The sequence below is a fragment of the Rosa chinensis genome, chromosome 2 (genome assembly GCF_002994745.2).
Source record: "Rosa chinensis cultivar Old Blush chromosome 2, RchiOBHm-V2, whole genome shotgun sequence".
Taxonomy (NCBI): domain Eukaryota; kingdom Viridiplantae; phylum Streptophyta; class Magnoliopsida; order Rosales; family Rosaceae; genus Rosa; species Rosa chinensis.
The window spans coordinates 53,615,513-53,632,019 of record NC_037089.1 but is presented as its reverse complement, the minus strand read 5'-3'; the positions used below and the strand labels follow the sequence as shown (position 1 = coordinate 53,632,019).

The 16,507-nt window shown below is 42.2% G+C and overlaps 1 pseudogene; it reads left to right on the top strand.

Annotated features, from left to right (window-relative positions):
* Positions 1–2,133: 2,133 nt before the first annotated feature.
* On the top strand, positions 2,134–4,991 carry LOC112187653 (annotated as a pseudogene).
* Positions 4,992–16,507: the final 11,516 nt, after the last annotated feature.

Below are 16,507 nucleotides of genomic sequence, written 5' to 3'. Positions count from 1 at the left end.
TTTAAGTTCGAAACCCCTGTTTTGAACTAAAATCCCCAAAGTGGCGCCAATCGAGGCAAAACCACATCCGAGACCTCCCAAAGTCTCCAGAATACGCCCACGATCGATGTGACCAAACCACAAGTCGATCGGACGCTCGTATCCTCACGGATCGAATAAATTCACCGATATGAAACGGTAAAAATCATAACAAATCCATTCGAACTCCAAAATTTTCATATTATATATCGAAACGCTCGTATCGACGAGTAGAAGACATATAATACCAGAAACAGTCCCATACATGGTCGGAACACCGCCGGAACGCCTCCACAGGCGGAGGCGCACCGCCGCCGGCCAAAACTCAATATTTCACAAAACTTCCAACATCAAAAAGCTTCATCTAAGCATGCTTGTGAACTTTCATAACTGGATCAAAGTCAGAAAACAAGCTTAAGGGATCGAAAACTACCTCACAAGCCGTGAACAGTAATCCCAACTGAGTTGAACAAGGTTTCACGTGAATCGATCCAAACAACCACCAAGGATACGTCGACGAGGCTGCTCTGAGCTCAACCAAGAAGACTCGAAGCCTTGCCGACGTCGGAACAAGGATTTCCGACCGGGTCCGAAAACTCCAATCTGCACCGCCTTCTATCGCCGCCACCACCGAGAATCGGCGCTAGAGAACACCACATGGAGGAGCGCACGGAGGAGGCGAACTGATCTGGAAAGTCTCGTCGCCGGAGATGCCCGGAGCTCGCAGGAAAAACCGGGTCGGATCACCGGGTTGGGGTCGGGTCGAGCACGGGTGATGAGAGAGAACGGAGCGTTTCTGGTTTCTGGAAAAGGAAAATGCAAAAATGGAAATAGTAAGTTTCCGAAAATGGAAACTCCTATTTATAGAACTTTCCCAAAACTTCAAACGCTCATAACTTTCTCATACGAACTTCGATTCTCGCGTTCCACATGTCCACGAACTCGTATCAACGCGCTCTACAACTTTTGTGAAGGAAGTTTTCGGAGAATCCCAACGCATCAAAAGTCAACCTTGAACCCCCCCTAAAGTCATACTTTTCAAATAATTAATTCGTCCGGAACACTTCCGCTCCGTCCACGAGCCACGAAACCGTCCAACAACCATAAATTAGATTTCGGAATTCCTCGAAAAATAAATACGAATTTCTGGGGCATCACAAAGCTAGGGCAAACCAGACACACAAAAGGTGTAGTCCGGGACAGAGCCCACGTCGCCCTACCACTACTCGGTAGGGACTTATTACCGACATATAACCACAATTAACTAATAAAAGCCAAAAACAATAAAACATAAAGTAAAGGGAAATTGGGCTCATAGCCCAAGCCCAAGCCCAATCCCCACCTAGCCCAATCGAAGAGAACAGTTGCCTGCAAGCATCTCGCCACCGATCAGCAAGAGAAATCGGCGCCGTCCACCTACCGGCGGCCACCCTACCGCACCAAGCAGCATTCTGCGTTCCACTGTCGGCAGCACACCCACCGCACCGAACACACGCCCGCCGTCCCTCCACTCCGTCAATCTCCCCACCATGCCCGCAAACATCGCCGCCCCATCCAACAACATCCTTCCACTGGAAGGCTCCAACCAATCCAAACCAGATCGGAACACTCCGATCCGATCTAAACCAGAAAGAAATCGTCCCCCTCCTCACGACAGATCCAGACAACACCAACCAGATCAGAGATCTCCGATCCGATCTGTGCCGTCTAGAACCCATTCTCGCACCACCAACCGACGACATCTCCGGCTGTCCTCCTCCCTTTCCTTGTGAGATCGACCCCCACCACACCACACCACAAGCCGCTGAACCTGCAATGAAAATCTGGCAAAACCACCGCGCGATCTGGACCTCGAAGCTGCCACACAACCAATTCTGCGACTGGCCTTATTCCATTGAACGATACCGCCGGACACTAGATCCGATTCCATCCCGTTCGACGATGCCGCCACGAGGGCGAGCCGCCGGAGGGAACACGCTCTCTCTGTTTCTCTGTTTCTCTCTGTTTCTCTACCTTTTGCAAAATGTAAAAAAGAAAATAAAAGTTTGAACATTCAGAAAATAAAAGTTTGAAACCGGGACTTTGAATTTAAAAAAGAAACAGAGAGAGAGAGAGAGAAAAAAAAACCGGTGTGCAACGGGTCCGGTCCACGTTCCAAATCACCGTCTCCGCCTACTCGCATATTACGATCATAATACGATCCAACAGATGAAACGCGTTTCTTGAACAGGAGGATTCAGATCGATTTGGACAACCGAGAGATGAAATGGCGGTGATTTCAGTGAAGCCCATGTTCACTATAGTGGTGGTCACTCTCTCTCTCATCCTTGCCGTCCTTGTCTTCTCATCCCCCACTTCGCCTTTCTACCAATCCCCCCTCTCTCTTGCTTCACCCCAGTATGGATTTCCAACCTCTTCTTCCTCTTTCCTTTTATTTCTTCAAATTTTTTTTTTTTTCAATTAGTTTCAGCAGCAGGAGTTAGAGTTTTGATTTGGTTGTGTTTTTGATTTGAATGCAGAAGAAAATTGGATACATGGAGTGTTGGGAGGTTGGTAGAGTGGAGACCTTGCAAGTGGTGGCTACAAGGACATCGCACCGGTAATTTCCTTCTTTCTGCAAATTGGGTGGTAAATGAAGATTTCGTTAAGCTTTCGAGCCATAGGGTTTTGTAGAAAATGTGGAGAATGATTTCGTTGAATTGAACAATAGGAAATAGAGTAACCAAAGCAATATCTGCATCATGTAATTTGAATCTTAACCCATAATGATTTACGTTTCAGGAATTGCTTAGTTTTATAGAATGGATATAACTTTGTTTGTTATGTAAAAATGTGCATGCAAAGGAAGACAGTCAAAAAGGAAAATGCTGTATTTTGTTGGTCATGGGAATAGAATTAGGACTGAATAATTCTTTGATATTCTGAGTCAATCTTAATTGACAATCATTGCAGACACTTGCGTTGGTTTTTTGTTAAAATGCTGCAGCTCTGCCATCAAAGAGTAATGGATTCATTCGAGTGGATTGCTATGGTCGCCTTAATCAGATGAGAAGAGATGTATGTGATTGAAATATCTCTCTGTTCTTCTAATTGATAAAATTACTCGGTTTTAAGTTACCACTTTGCTAAGCATGTCAAATTATTTATGCAGAGTGCAGTTATGTGATGGTGTTGGTGTTGCCCGTCTTTTAAATGCAACCCTTGTTTTGCCAAAGTTTGAGGTGGCTGCTTATTGGAATGAATCAAGGTAATGAGTTGTTCATATATCAGTCAGAATTTGATTTCGTAAATCTCATCTCTCATAGATTTTAAAATCTTGATTAACTATGGGGTCTTTTTCAATGCTTTGAGCCAACTTTATCTGTCAAAAATAGAGTCTCTTGCTAGTCCTGAATATTCTCTTGACGATTCTAGTTTATATGAGCTCATACAGAAACTAATGACCACTCCATGCATGTTGAAGAATGACAATGTTCATTGTGTGTTTCCGCAAGATGTAACACGTTTGGTATCACCTCAGTGGTTTTGCAGATATCTTTGATGTCGACTACTTCGTTCAACGGATGAATGGCTTCATCAGTGTTGTCAAAGAGTTACCATCTGAGATTGCATCAAAAGAACCCTTCCATGTGGATTGTAGCAAACGCAACGGCCAATTTGATTACATAGAAAGTGTTCTTCCATCCCTATTAGAACATCATTATATTTCAATCACGCCAGCAATGAGCCAAAGAAGGGATAGGTATTTCAATACAATTTTTTCTTTTCTTCTTATTGGGTGTTCTGAGCTTACACTGGGAGACTTATTGCTGTCACTATATACCCTACCCTTATGGTGGAGGTTGATTGCTTCAATAAGTTTAGAGTGAAATACAAACTGTAGATTAGTTGTTATTTGAGGCCTGTTAGCATAGCAGAAAGTTAACTTTTCTTGATTAATTTGTCATGTTTAGGATGCTTGTGAGACTGGATTTTGATAATTGATTCACCATAACTTATTTAATTTTGGGTACAACTGTCTGTAAACAAACCTCGGTTTGATGACTAAAAGAACATAATGAGCTTTCGGATCTTAGAATAGCAATCTTCCACAGTTCACTGATAGCTTTTTTGTATTTTTATTATATAGGTATCCTCAGTATGCAAAAGCTGCCCTTTGCCAAGCATGTTACAGTGCTTTACGCCTCACAAAATCCCTGAAGAAGAAAGCCTCGGAGCTTCTTGATGCCATACCTAAACCTTTTCTCTCACTTCACCTTCGTTTTGAGCCTGATATGGTAGCTTACAGTCAATGTGAATATCCATACCTAGCTCCTGCTTCTATTGAAGCCATCAAGGCAGCACAGGGAGATAGAAAGCCATGGACCGGAGAGCTTGCCCAAATTTGGAGGAAACGAGGAAAATGTCCTCTTACGCCTAATGAGACAGCCTTCATACTTTAAGTGCTTTCCATCCCAACAAATACAAACATTTATCTGGCAGCTGGGGACGGTCTGATGGAAAGTGAAGGCTTAACATCTATTTACACCAATGTAGTTACCAAATCTAGCCTACTTAGTGGGGAGGATTCCAAAAGCATGCATGGAAACACGAAAGCGGCATTGGATTACCATGTGTCTATTAACAGTGATTCATATATAGCAACGTATTTTGGAAATATGGATAAGATGGTTGCAGCAATGCGAGCTTTTAATGGCTTGTACAAGACTCTCTTCTTAAGCAGAAGAGCTTTTGCTGAACTCACTTCTCAAGGTTTGAGATGTAAGGAATTGGAGCATGCACTGGGGAAGGCTCACAAAGATGATTTTGTCATGGGAAGAGGATCTGCATTGCCTGATTGCTTTTGTGAGTTCAAATTGTGATTTCTGATGTCTTTCATCTTTCCTTCATTTATTTTGTATTTTTGTTTTTAAATGCTTCCAGTTTTGTGTAGCTGCTATTATTTAATGAATCACCGTCCAAGAATTATTTCATCTGTCTATACTAGCTAGGGATTTTTTTTTAATTTTATTTTTATTATTGGGGGAGATACTATCTAGGAAGTTGGTAGGATCAGATTCTCTAGTTTACTAAACCGTACTGAGATTTTCTATCTTTGATAGCTGACATTGATTTTACATCCGAGAGCTGACATTGCGCTTTGCCCCATCCATCTGAGCAAATGGTGTCTGAAAATCATTTGGATTTTTAAACCATCCTGTTTTGGGCCCTTTTTACATGAATTCAAGAGAGAGTTTCTCGTGGGGACTTTGAAATGAGGACTTACAAATTAACGGTTAGATGTGTAGTTCAAATTTTAATTGAAATATTATTTCTTCAACACACAAGCATCCAAAGCATCCAACTATTGATTTAAAAATACAAATATTCTCATTTTAAAGGGCCTATTTAGAGCCTTACCCATGAATTCAATTAAGTTACTCGAGAAGACTCAAGAATTGGAAGATTGAACATATCCACAGAAAAAAAAAATCAAGTTATTTACAAATGTTATATATATATATATATATATATATATATATGGGTCCTTGACCAAAAGCTCCAAAATGAGGCAAAGTTATCCCACTTGCCCCAACAACAGATTTTTATTCCCATCTACACAATTTGACATCAAATGACCATTGTGCCCTAAACTCAATTAAGAAATTGCAACCACTGCCATTCTCTCTCTCTATCCCATCCCTTCGCCGGAGCTTGCCTCTCTCTCTCTCTCTCTCCCCCCCCCAGCACGTCTTCGGTGGATTTCCACGGCGGCGGCATTTCCGGGCGTTGATCCAGACGCGGAGGTGGAGGATTCACTGCGTTTTCCGGCGCTGATCCATCGAAAAGCAACGGTGCTGTTCACGTCGTCGTTTCTTCGACTCCGGTAGCCAAGCCGATCTGAATCATCGTCTCTCTCCGCTCTCTCTCTCTCTCTCTCTCTCTCTCTTGCAGATTCCGACGATCCAACACACACGTCTTGATCTCCATCTCGCGGGTCTCCTCACAACAGCAATCGAGGCCTGCAACCGGCAACAGCAACCGAGGCGAGCAACGCATCTGCAACCGAGGGCCTGATTTAACATTCAGACATCTTCGTGCTCCGGTTTCGATCTACTGACTGGGATCAAAACAACAATCGATGACCTGCAACCGGCAATAGGTCTCTAACTGGCGAAAACCGGCGAAGAAAGGTGCAGCGTGGGTGCCCAGATCATTTTCTGGGTGTCCTAATCAAATTTTTTTTTTTTAAGTAATGGGACAGAAGGAAGGACAAAACAAATTTTGAATGTCTATGTCTATTGGGAGGCAATAGACGTTTTTAAATTGATATAATCTCTTCATTTTTTTTCTTTAATCAAAGTTTTGTTTGTCTAATTTTAGAAAGATTAGTTCCTATTTCGGTAATCGAAACGTCTATTGGGGAGCAATACATGGCTGATAGACGTCTATTGGAAGCCAATAGACGTCTATTGGAGGCCAATAGACGTCTATTGAGGTGTCTATTGCCCTCCAATAGAAGTCTATTGGGGGGCAATACATGGCTGATAGTCGTCTATTGGGAGGGCAATACATGGTTAATAGACGTCTATTGGGGGGCAATACATGGTTGATAGACGTCTATTGGGGGGCAATACATGGCTGATAGTCGTCTATTGGGGGGCAATAGACGTCTATTAGGGGGCAATAGACGTCTATTGGGGGCAAAAAAACTTTCCGGCGGGTGGCGGTCGGTGATCGGAATCCGGCGGCCGGTGACCGGATTCCGGCGACCGCTCACCGGATTCCGGCTAAGTTGGCCGAAATCCGGCGGCAGATGACCGAAATCCTGCTGTCGGTGATCGGACTCCGGCGAAGTCCCCTATGGTTTCTCTCTCTTCCATTCTCTCTCTCTCTCTCTCTCTAAGTAACAAAGGTGAGGGTAAAATGGTATTAAAAAAAATAATAAAAACAAAAAAAAATCTTAATGGGGTATTAGGGAAGACCTCCTTAGAGTGTTTTGGGTAAGAGAGAATTAAAAAAACTTAGTGGGGTAAGTGGGAAAAAAATCTCTAAAAATGGTGTAAATGGACAAAAACCCTATATATATATATATATATATATATATATAAGTTTGCTCAGGTGCGGATATCCGCACCGAAGAAAAAGGTGCGGATTTCCAGTTTTGACCCACTTTCCGATCACATTTTTACATCTTAGCCGTTCAGTTTTTAGATCCTAATGTATAGATCATCTCTGCAAAATTTCAGCCAATTTGATGATCGTTAAGGCATTCAAAATTGCAATTTACACGAACGGACAGAATCTGTCGAACCGGCACCGTTCGTATTTATAATGGTAAATTGCATTTTTGGATGCCTGAACGATCACCAAATTGGCTAAAATTTTGCAGAGGTGATCTATACATTATGACCTAAAAACTGAACGGCTAAGATGTGAAAATGTGATCGGAAAGTGGGTCAAAACCGGAAATCCGCACCTAAGCAAAAAGTGCGGACGTCCGCACCGGAGAGGCGCTGTATATACATATATATATATATATATATATATATATATATATATAGAGTCCGGTTCTGAAGAGGACGTCCGCACTTCGCTAAAGTGTGGACGTCGACGCAGCTGAGGCGTTTCAGGCGGCGACGGCAGTGCACAGCTTGCAAGAGGGAGGTCGGAGGCATCCCGGAATGTTCTGGGTAGCGTTCGGAGGGGGTCGGGGTTGCAGGTTCTGGGCAGCAACTCAACCTGCAACTGCAGGTTTTTTGCAGCGAGCTGCAACCCCGTCGTCGGCGACTCCACCGACTGCAGACCGCTCGGTCAGCCAAGGCCCGCCGCTCCGTCAAATCCCGAGCCGAGCTGCAACACTTTAGCGAAGTGCGGACGTCCTCTTCAGAACATGACTATATATATATATATATTTGGATGGCTGGGATTTAATAGGAGGTTAGGTCATCACACCCGTGGTGTCAGTATATTATAAAAATAAAAAAGAGGCTTTACTAGTTTACCTTCTTAGAAAAGATACATCACCCTTTTGTTTTTTAATCAAACATAATACCTCACTAATCAAGCGAATTAATGGGAAAATAAGAAAACAAAAGAGGCTGCCACTCTCCCTTTAATCCCGTTTACTCAGCCAACATCGAGTCTTCCATCCAACTTGACTTCCCTGCAAGTTATTTATAAAGCCTTGTTAAAAATATGTACTTATGGACTATGGAGTTATGGTTGGATGCAATAATATTACCTGAGATAGGGAACATCAGTATTTGTTTGTCTTTTTATTCTATGTTTTGAGCACTAGAAAGTAGAGACTATCTGAAGCAAGTGCTGATGATGCATAATTGAAGATATACGGAATTACTGCATTAACCTGTCCTGCAATTCCAGAACCTTGGTATCATTCCAAAGCCTTCTTTCCTTTGGACTCGTTTCCTGCAAATTCAGACAGAAAAATAGTGTCACTGGTCTAGTTCATTCAGTATTTTGTGTGTCACACTCATACTAAGAAAAAGCGTTTCGCATGGCAATGTTATGGACATGGTACTCGACATTAAATTTCAATTCTTGCTACCTCTTTATTGAAGTCTTTTGCATTGTTTTATTCGAAGTGGAGATGCTACTGGATCGTTGGAATCATGTTTTTTTTGCTCAATGCCTCTAATTCCAATAAGACCATACACACTGAAAATTGTAGTAGGTAATAAAGTAGATCTCTATCTTTAATGAACGTAGCTCTGCGGTTCCTAGAAATATTGTAACAAGGTGCTGAAGAAGATGAGCTTGGAGTCATGGTAGATGGCGTCTCTATATCCAGATTGGGGATGTCCTCGATCTTTGGCCAATCGCTGCCATCTTTTCCGTAGTTTCTTAACAGCGAGGGGCATCCTTGGATAGATGGATGCTGGAGAGACGCTGACAGGCCTTCCTCTTGCAAGGACTTGAGTTCAGGGCAATCTTCAAGGTAGAGATCACCAAGGGATGTTAGTTTTGAAAGTACTTCTCCGGGGCCAAACCAACTGAGACTTGCACATGGGCCAATACTCAAAACTTGAGGACTGGTTGGGAGACATTCAGCTGGTAGTGTCAGAAGTTTAGGACGGTTACTGATGGACAGATGCTTTAGAGAGTTGAAGCTGTTGAACATGACGTTCTTCTCTTGGTTGGATGTATATTCAAGGTCTGCGCGAGGTTGGGAAGACTGGGTCACTTTGGAAAACAAATGAGATTTGGGATGTTAGAAATTACCCGAATATAAAGTCCCAGAATTGGGGATCATACCGACTAATGTTTCATATGGCATGCATCCAATGCTAAAACCCCAACCCGCCCTACATGGTCTACGTCTAGTAGGGTGCTCAAGTTCTTGCAGCCGCTTATTTCCAGTTTTTTTGGATGGAGAGAGTTCTGTTGGCAACGTCTGCAGTTCAGGGTAGTTGATAATGTTTGCTTCCAACTAAAAATGACTTGTCATGCCATGACTTACGACGCGGCGACCATCGACAACTCTCCTTGTTATTACATTGACTTCAGTCCAGTGCTTCAGCACAGGAATGCCAGCAAGTCTCATGAATTGGACTGGGCCAACTGGAAGGGTATCCAATGATTCACAATTCCTGATCTTCATACTGCATAATGCAGAAAAGAAGCCGGGCAGTTTTCTCAGCTTTGGGCAGCCACTTATCTTTGATTCAAGAGAAACATGTTCTTCTCTTCCTTCCATTCCATCATTTCTGGCATGTTCTTGAGAATGAGTTCTTTGAGGTTGGGTAACTTGCCAAGAGAGAGGATATTGATCCTTGTGCAATGATTCAAATATATAGAATCCAAGTTCTCATACTTTCCGGATCTACTCCAAATTGGATAACATCAAGGTCTTATTTATTTTAAATCGAAGAGCTTTTAGGTGTAGAACAATTGAGTGCATTAGCACTTGGAAGCTCATTTATCTTTCGATTTTAAGTGGTTTTATCGCAGTTGAAGTTGCTCGGTGGAGGTGCAAGCCGGAACAACTCTTTGCCAAGATTTGCTAAGAGAATCGACTTAGGCCCTTTCGCAAAGGATTCTAGGTTTGGCGTGGGCCTAGCTTGCGCTTGGTTCTAAAATCTTCTAATCTTTTAATTTTCTTTCAACCTATTACAAGGTCTTGTTTACTTTGAATCGAAGAGGTTTTAAGCTTACCACAATTGAGTGTATTGGCACTTAGAAGCTCATTATCCTTCGATTTAAATGGTTTGGTGGTGATATATTTAGACTTGACATAAAAGTCGAGTTTACCATTGTAATGAACGGCATTTGTTTCTTCCTATAATGCTTGGCTACTATTGGGCACAAGGTTTAGGACACTATGTATGTGTCATTGCAGCTATGAAGATATTGAATGAAAATATTTTTTCCCTAAAAAGGTTATTAAAAAAAGCGGAGTAATGATATTAAATCTAAAATTTAAAATATACAGCCCCTCCATTTTTTATAACAATGACCAATGACATAGCCATTGACATGATCAGTAACTTGGCTAGGAATTGACAGCGACATGGTCAATGATTTTTCCTATGACCTGAGGTAAACGGTAGCTTGACCAGCTACATAACCAGTGACATGACCAGGAATTGATAGCGACATGGTCAGTGATTTTGTTGGTGACTTGAGGTTAATAGTCGTTTGGCCAGTTACATAGCCTATGACATGGCCAGTAACTTGGTCAGGAATTGACAGTGACATGATCAGTGACGTGTATAACAATGACATGGTAAGTGACATGGTCAGTAACTTGACCAATGACATAGCCATTGACATGACCAGTAACTTGACCAAGAATTGACAGCGACATGGTCAGTGATTTTGCCCGTGACTTGAGGTTAACGATAGCTTGACCAGCTACATAGCCAGTGACATGGTCAGTAACTTGGCCAGGAATTGACAGTGACATGGTCAGTGATTTTGTCGGTGACTTGAGGTTAATAGTCGTTTGGCCAGTTACATAGCCTATGACATGGACAGTAACTTGGTCAGGAATTGACAGTGACATGGTCAGTGACGTGTATAACAATGACATGGTCAGTGACTTTGTCAGTAACTTGACCAATGACATAACCATTGACATGACCGAGAATTGACAGCGACATGGTCAGTAATTTTTCCCGTGACTTGAGGTTAACGGTAGCTTGACCAGCTACATAGCCAGTGACATGGCCAGAAATTGACAGTGACATGGTCAGTGATTTTGTCGGTGACTTGAGGTTAACAGTTACTTGGCCAGTTACATAGCCTATGACATGGACAGTAACTTGGTCAGGAATTGACAGTGACATGGTCAGTGACGTGTATAACAATGACATGGTAAATGACATGGTCAGTGACTTTGTCAGTAACTTGACCAATGACATAGACATTGACATGGCCAGTAACTTGACCAAGAATTAACAGAGACATGGTCAGTGACTTTGCCCGTGACTTAAGGTTAACAATGACTTTGCCAAGGGTTTACAGTGACATGTGTATAACAGTGACATAGTAAGTGATATTCAACTTGGCCAGTGACTTTATCGGTGACTTGGCCAGGGATTGCAGTGACATAATTAGTGACATGTTCATGACTATGACATGGCCAGTGACATAACTTGGCCAATGACTTGCTTGACCAGAGATTGACAGTAACATAGTCAGTGACTTTGCGATGACTTGAGATTGACAGTAACTTGGCTAGTGATTAACAGTGGCATGGTCAGTAATTTTGTCAGTGACTTGAGGTTAACAATGACTTTACCGGGGATTGACAGTGACTTTACCTGTGACTTCAGGTTAATAGTGTTTTGGCCAGGGATTGACTTTGACATAGTCAGCGACATGTTCTTGACTTTTACATAGTCAGTTACATATCACAGATTATGTAACTGATCATGTAAGTGACCATGTAACTTACAATGTATGTAACTGATCATGTAAGTTACAATGTATGTAACTGATCATGTAACTGACCAAGTAATTGAACATGTAACTGATCATGTCACTGATGTTGTCATTCATATTAGTGACTTTGCCAGTGACTTGAGGTTTAACAGTGACTTGGACAACGATTGACAGTGACATGTTCATGACTGTGACATGGCTAATGACATAGCCAATGACTTGAGGTTAACAATAACTTGGGCAGTGACCTCACTAACTAGGGACTTAGTCTGGCCAGTGACTTGTCCAGAGAAGTCACTGGAAAAGGCCAACTCCTTGGCAATGTGTGTTAACCTCATGTCACAGATTCTGTAACTGATCATGTAACTGACCATGTAATTGAACATTTAACTGATCATGTAACTTTCAATGCATGTAACTGAACATGTAACTGAACATGTACGCAACTGACCAAGTAATTGAACATGTAACTGATCATGTCAATGACAACGTCAGTGACATGGGCAATGGCTTTGTCAGGACTTGGTAAGTGATGTGTGATTGACAGTGACTTGGTCAGTGGCTTCAGTTACATGATCAGTGACTTGGCCAATGACATAACTAGTGACTTGAGGTTAACTGTGACTTGGCTTGTGACCTCACTAACTAAGGACTTGGGCTGACTAATGACTTCACTGCCCTGTGACATGGCCAGTGACTTGGTCAGTGACATGTGTATAATAATGACTTGGCCAGTGACTCCAGCGATGACTTGATGTTAATAGTGACATGGCCAAGGATTGACAATGACTTGAGGTTAACAGTGACTTGGTCAGGATTGACAGTGACATGTTCATGAATGACATTGCAAGTAATTTGGGGTTAACAGTGACTTGGCTAGAGATTGACAGTGACATGGTCAGTGACATGTTCATGACTATAACATGGCCATGCCAGTAACATAGTTAGTGACTTGAGGTTAACAGTGATTTGGTGAATGACCTCATTAACTAGGGACTTGATATGACCACTGACTTCTCTATCCAGTAACTTAGACGGGGATTGACAGTGACATGGTTAGTGACATATTCATGACTATGATATAGCTGGTGACTTGGCAAGAGATTGACAGTGACATGGTTAATAATATGCAATGTCACTTGGCCAAGTCATGACCAATGACATAGCCAGTGACATGGTATGTAACTTGGGCAGAAATTAACAGCGACATGGTCAGTGAGTTTGTTAGGTATTTGCAGTGACATGGTTAGTGACTTAGCCAAGGATTATCAGTGACTTGGCCAGAGATTGACAGCGACTTAGTAAGTGACATGCAACTTATCCAATAACATGGTCAGTGACTTTAATAGACAGTAACATGGCCAGTGACTTGAGATTAACAATGACTTGGCCAGTGACCTCACTAACTAAGGACTTGGCTCGACCAATGACTTCACTGGCCAGTGACTTGAGATTAACAATGACTTGGCCAAGGATTAACAGTGACATGTTCATGACTTATGCAAATTGTGGATCCTAGATACCTGGTCAGTAAGTTGGTGAGTGACATAGCTGGTGACTTGAGGTTAACAGTGACTTGGTTAGGGATTGACAGTGACATGGTCAATGACTTTGCTAGTGATTTGGTGTTAACAGTGACTTGGCCAGTGATTGATAGTGACATGGTCAATGAATTTGCCGGTGACTTGAGGTTAACAGTGACTTGAGGTTAACAGTGACTTGGCCAGGGATTGATAGTGACATGTTCTTAACTGTGACATGACTAGTAACGTAGCCAGTGACTTGAGGTTAACAGTGACATGGTCAGGGATTGACAGTGACATGATCAGTGAGTTTTTCGTTGACTTGAGGTTAACAATGACTTGGTCAAGGATTGACAGTGACATGAGGTTAACAGTGACTTAGTCAGGGATTGACTGTGACATGGCCAATGACATAGCCAGTGACTTGAGGTTAACAATTACTTGGTTAGTGACCTCACTAACTAGAGACTTGACCTGACCACTGACTTCACTCGCCAGTGACTTGGCCGGGAATTGACACGTCATCGACAAAGTCAGTAACATGGATATAATAATGATTTGACAAGTAACATGTTATTGATAGTGACTTGGGTACTAACTTGTGATCAACATTGGACATGACCAGTGACCTGACCAATGACAATGTGGCATGGCCAGTGACTTGAAGTTAACAGTTACCTAGCCAGTGACCTAGATATAACTATAACTTGAAAATTCCAAAATATGTCAGTGACTTGTATAACATTCTTGTATAACAGTGACATGGTCAAGGACTTACAATGTAACATGGTCAATGACATGAATATAACAATGATTGGCCAGTGACTTGACATGTTCTTGTTTCCGATGGTGTGAAGATCAAATGGTTTCAATGACTTAACATCAATAACTTCTAGGTCATACCCCTTGTTCACCATGATCGGCTGTGGTCTTCATCTTAGGTGACATGATCAAAATTACTTTCACAGGTAAATTGGTTCAATTCTTGCTCCTTACCCAGATTCCTCTCGAGGAGATTTCTACTCACCTAGATTCACCTCGAGAGGATTATTCCTCACCCATATTAGTTTTGAGGTGATTTCTCCTCACACCCATATTAGCCTTGAGAGGATTTCTTCTCACACATATTTGTCTTTAGGGAATTACCTTACTCCTCACCAAAATTTTCTTTAAGAGGATATCTCCTCACCCAGATTTCCCTTGAGGAGATTACTCCTCACCCATATTAGCTTTGAGAGGATTTATTGTGAGTCCTGAAAAATTTCGTTTAAATTTTGAAGCTAAATTTTCGCCAATAAGATTTTTGCAAGGCGATTTAAGTGACGAAATCTATTTCGGAAATTGTTTTGGTGTCGAGACCACCTATTAGGCCGAATTTTAAACTTTGGACCAATGTTCTTTCATTCGGGCCTATGGCGAAGTCGAGAAATAATTTAGGAGGTTTCCGACGAAAAACGAGTAAAAGAAAAGTTACGAGCCCAAAACCCGAAATGAATCAGCAAGGAGATTTCCGTAATTCGTCACAAGGGCAACTAGAAAACCATAGATCCCTCACTCTCTCCCCGACCCATCTCTTTCTTGTCTTCCCTGTGCAACCACCGGAAACACAGCGTCCGGCCTCCATCTCACAAAAACCACCACCACCAATCAACTCAATAGCTAAATCCGAACCAAACCGAAGAGGAATCGAAGCCATGCATCGACCCCGACCTCTCTCTTCTTCTCATTCTCTCTGCCATCGTCGGAGAACTCTATCTCCGGCTACCACCAATCGATCCAGTACCCAAATCCGACCCAAGCCCGAGCCTTACCGTTGACATACACCGCCGGCAGCCTCCGCGCGCGACAATCCAAAACTACGACTCCACTGTTGCTCGACCCTCACTAGTTTCCGGTGATTTCCTCGCCCTTCCACCACTGTCATTCTCCTCGGCAAGAAAAGCGGAGAAAAACCCAGAGACTCTTTTTCTACGCCGACGTCGTTCGAGCCTCACCTGAGCTCTCGGCTCTGCATGTCCTCGTTTTCCGGCCTTTAGTCCAAATCGATCTAAACCACCTCCATAGTTCGAACCAGCGTTTCACGATTTACACTAGTCCTAAAAATCTTGACCTCTAGCTCCGGCCAGAACCACCACAAGCGCCGTCGCTGAAGCGTGAGCCACTACAGCTCCGCCGCTCGTGTTGCCATACTCCCAGGTCTTCACGATTAGGTAATTGTCGCACCCTCCTTTAGTTGAAACATCCAATTTCAGTTTGGATTAGAAAACCTAACCTACTGCCATTTAATTTGGAATTGAGGTTTATGGAATCTGGAAAAAGAAGGGAATTGAAGCTTTGGGGAAGAGAGGAGCTACTGGGACAGTTTCGATTTAAATCGATCAAGGTGAGGATCATAGACTCTGTTGGATATGAAATTGAATGAGGAATGTCTGTTAACTTGTGTTTTGCTTGCTAGGAATGTGGATGGTTAAAAGTGGTGGAATGCAGATACGTTGAATTAGCTTCTAACCTAGAAAAGAAGAAATGGTAAGGGCCTGGTTTGGTGATCTTGCAATTGTTGTGGTTGAGTTGGGTGATTTGAGCATGTTGTTGAATGGGTTGGAAAATGCATTGAATGAAGTTAACTTAAGATGACATTTTTGAGTCAAATGCTTAAATAGTTTGGTAGTTGAGATTGAAACCGGTTGAATGTGACAGAGTTGGTTTTGTTAATTAAGATGGTGTATCTGATATCAATTTTGGAAATGTCTTTTTGCCGAAGAGTTTATTTTGGTGGTAATTGAGAATTAAAACTAAATGTGTTGAGTGAAGTCAAGGAGATTAAGTAATCACAATTGTTTGAGAAATTGATTATGAAAATAATGGATTTTATTTGATTGAGCTAAATTAGGATATTGGATTAACGTTCTCGAAATAAGGTTAAAAGTCGGAATATACTGGTGTCGCCTTATCCCGAAGTTATCGTGAGAATGTGATCATTCGGGAATGGTAATTACTATTTATTTGCTAGTATTTAATGATTAAGTAAAAAGGGGCAAACCAGTTGACCAGAATTTTAACGTGGAAAGAAGTGTGAT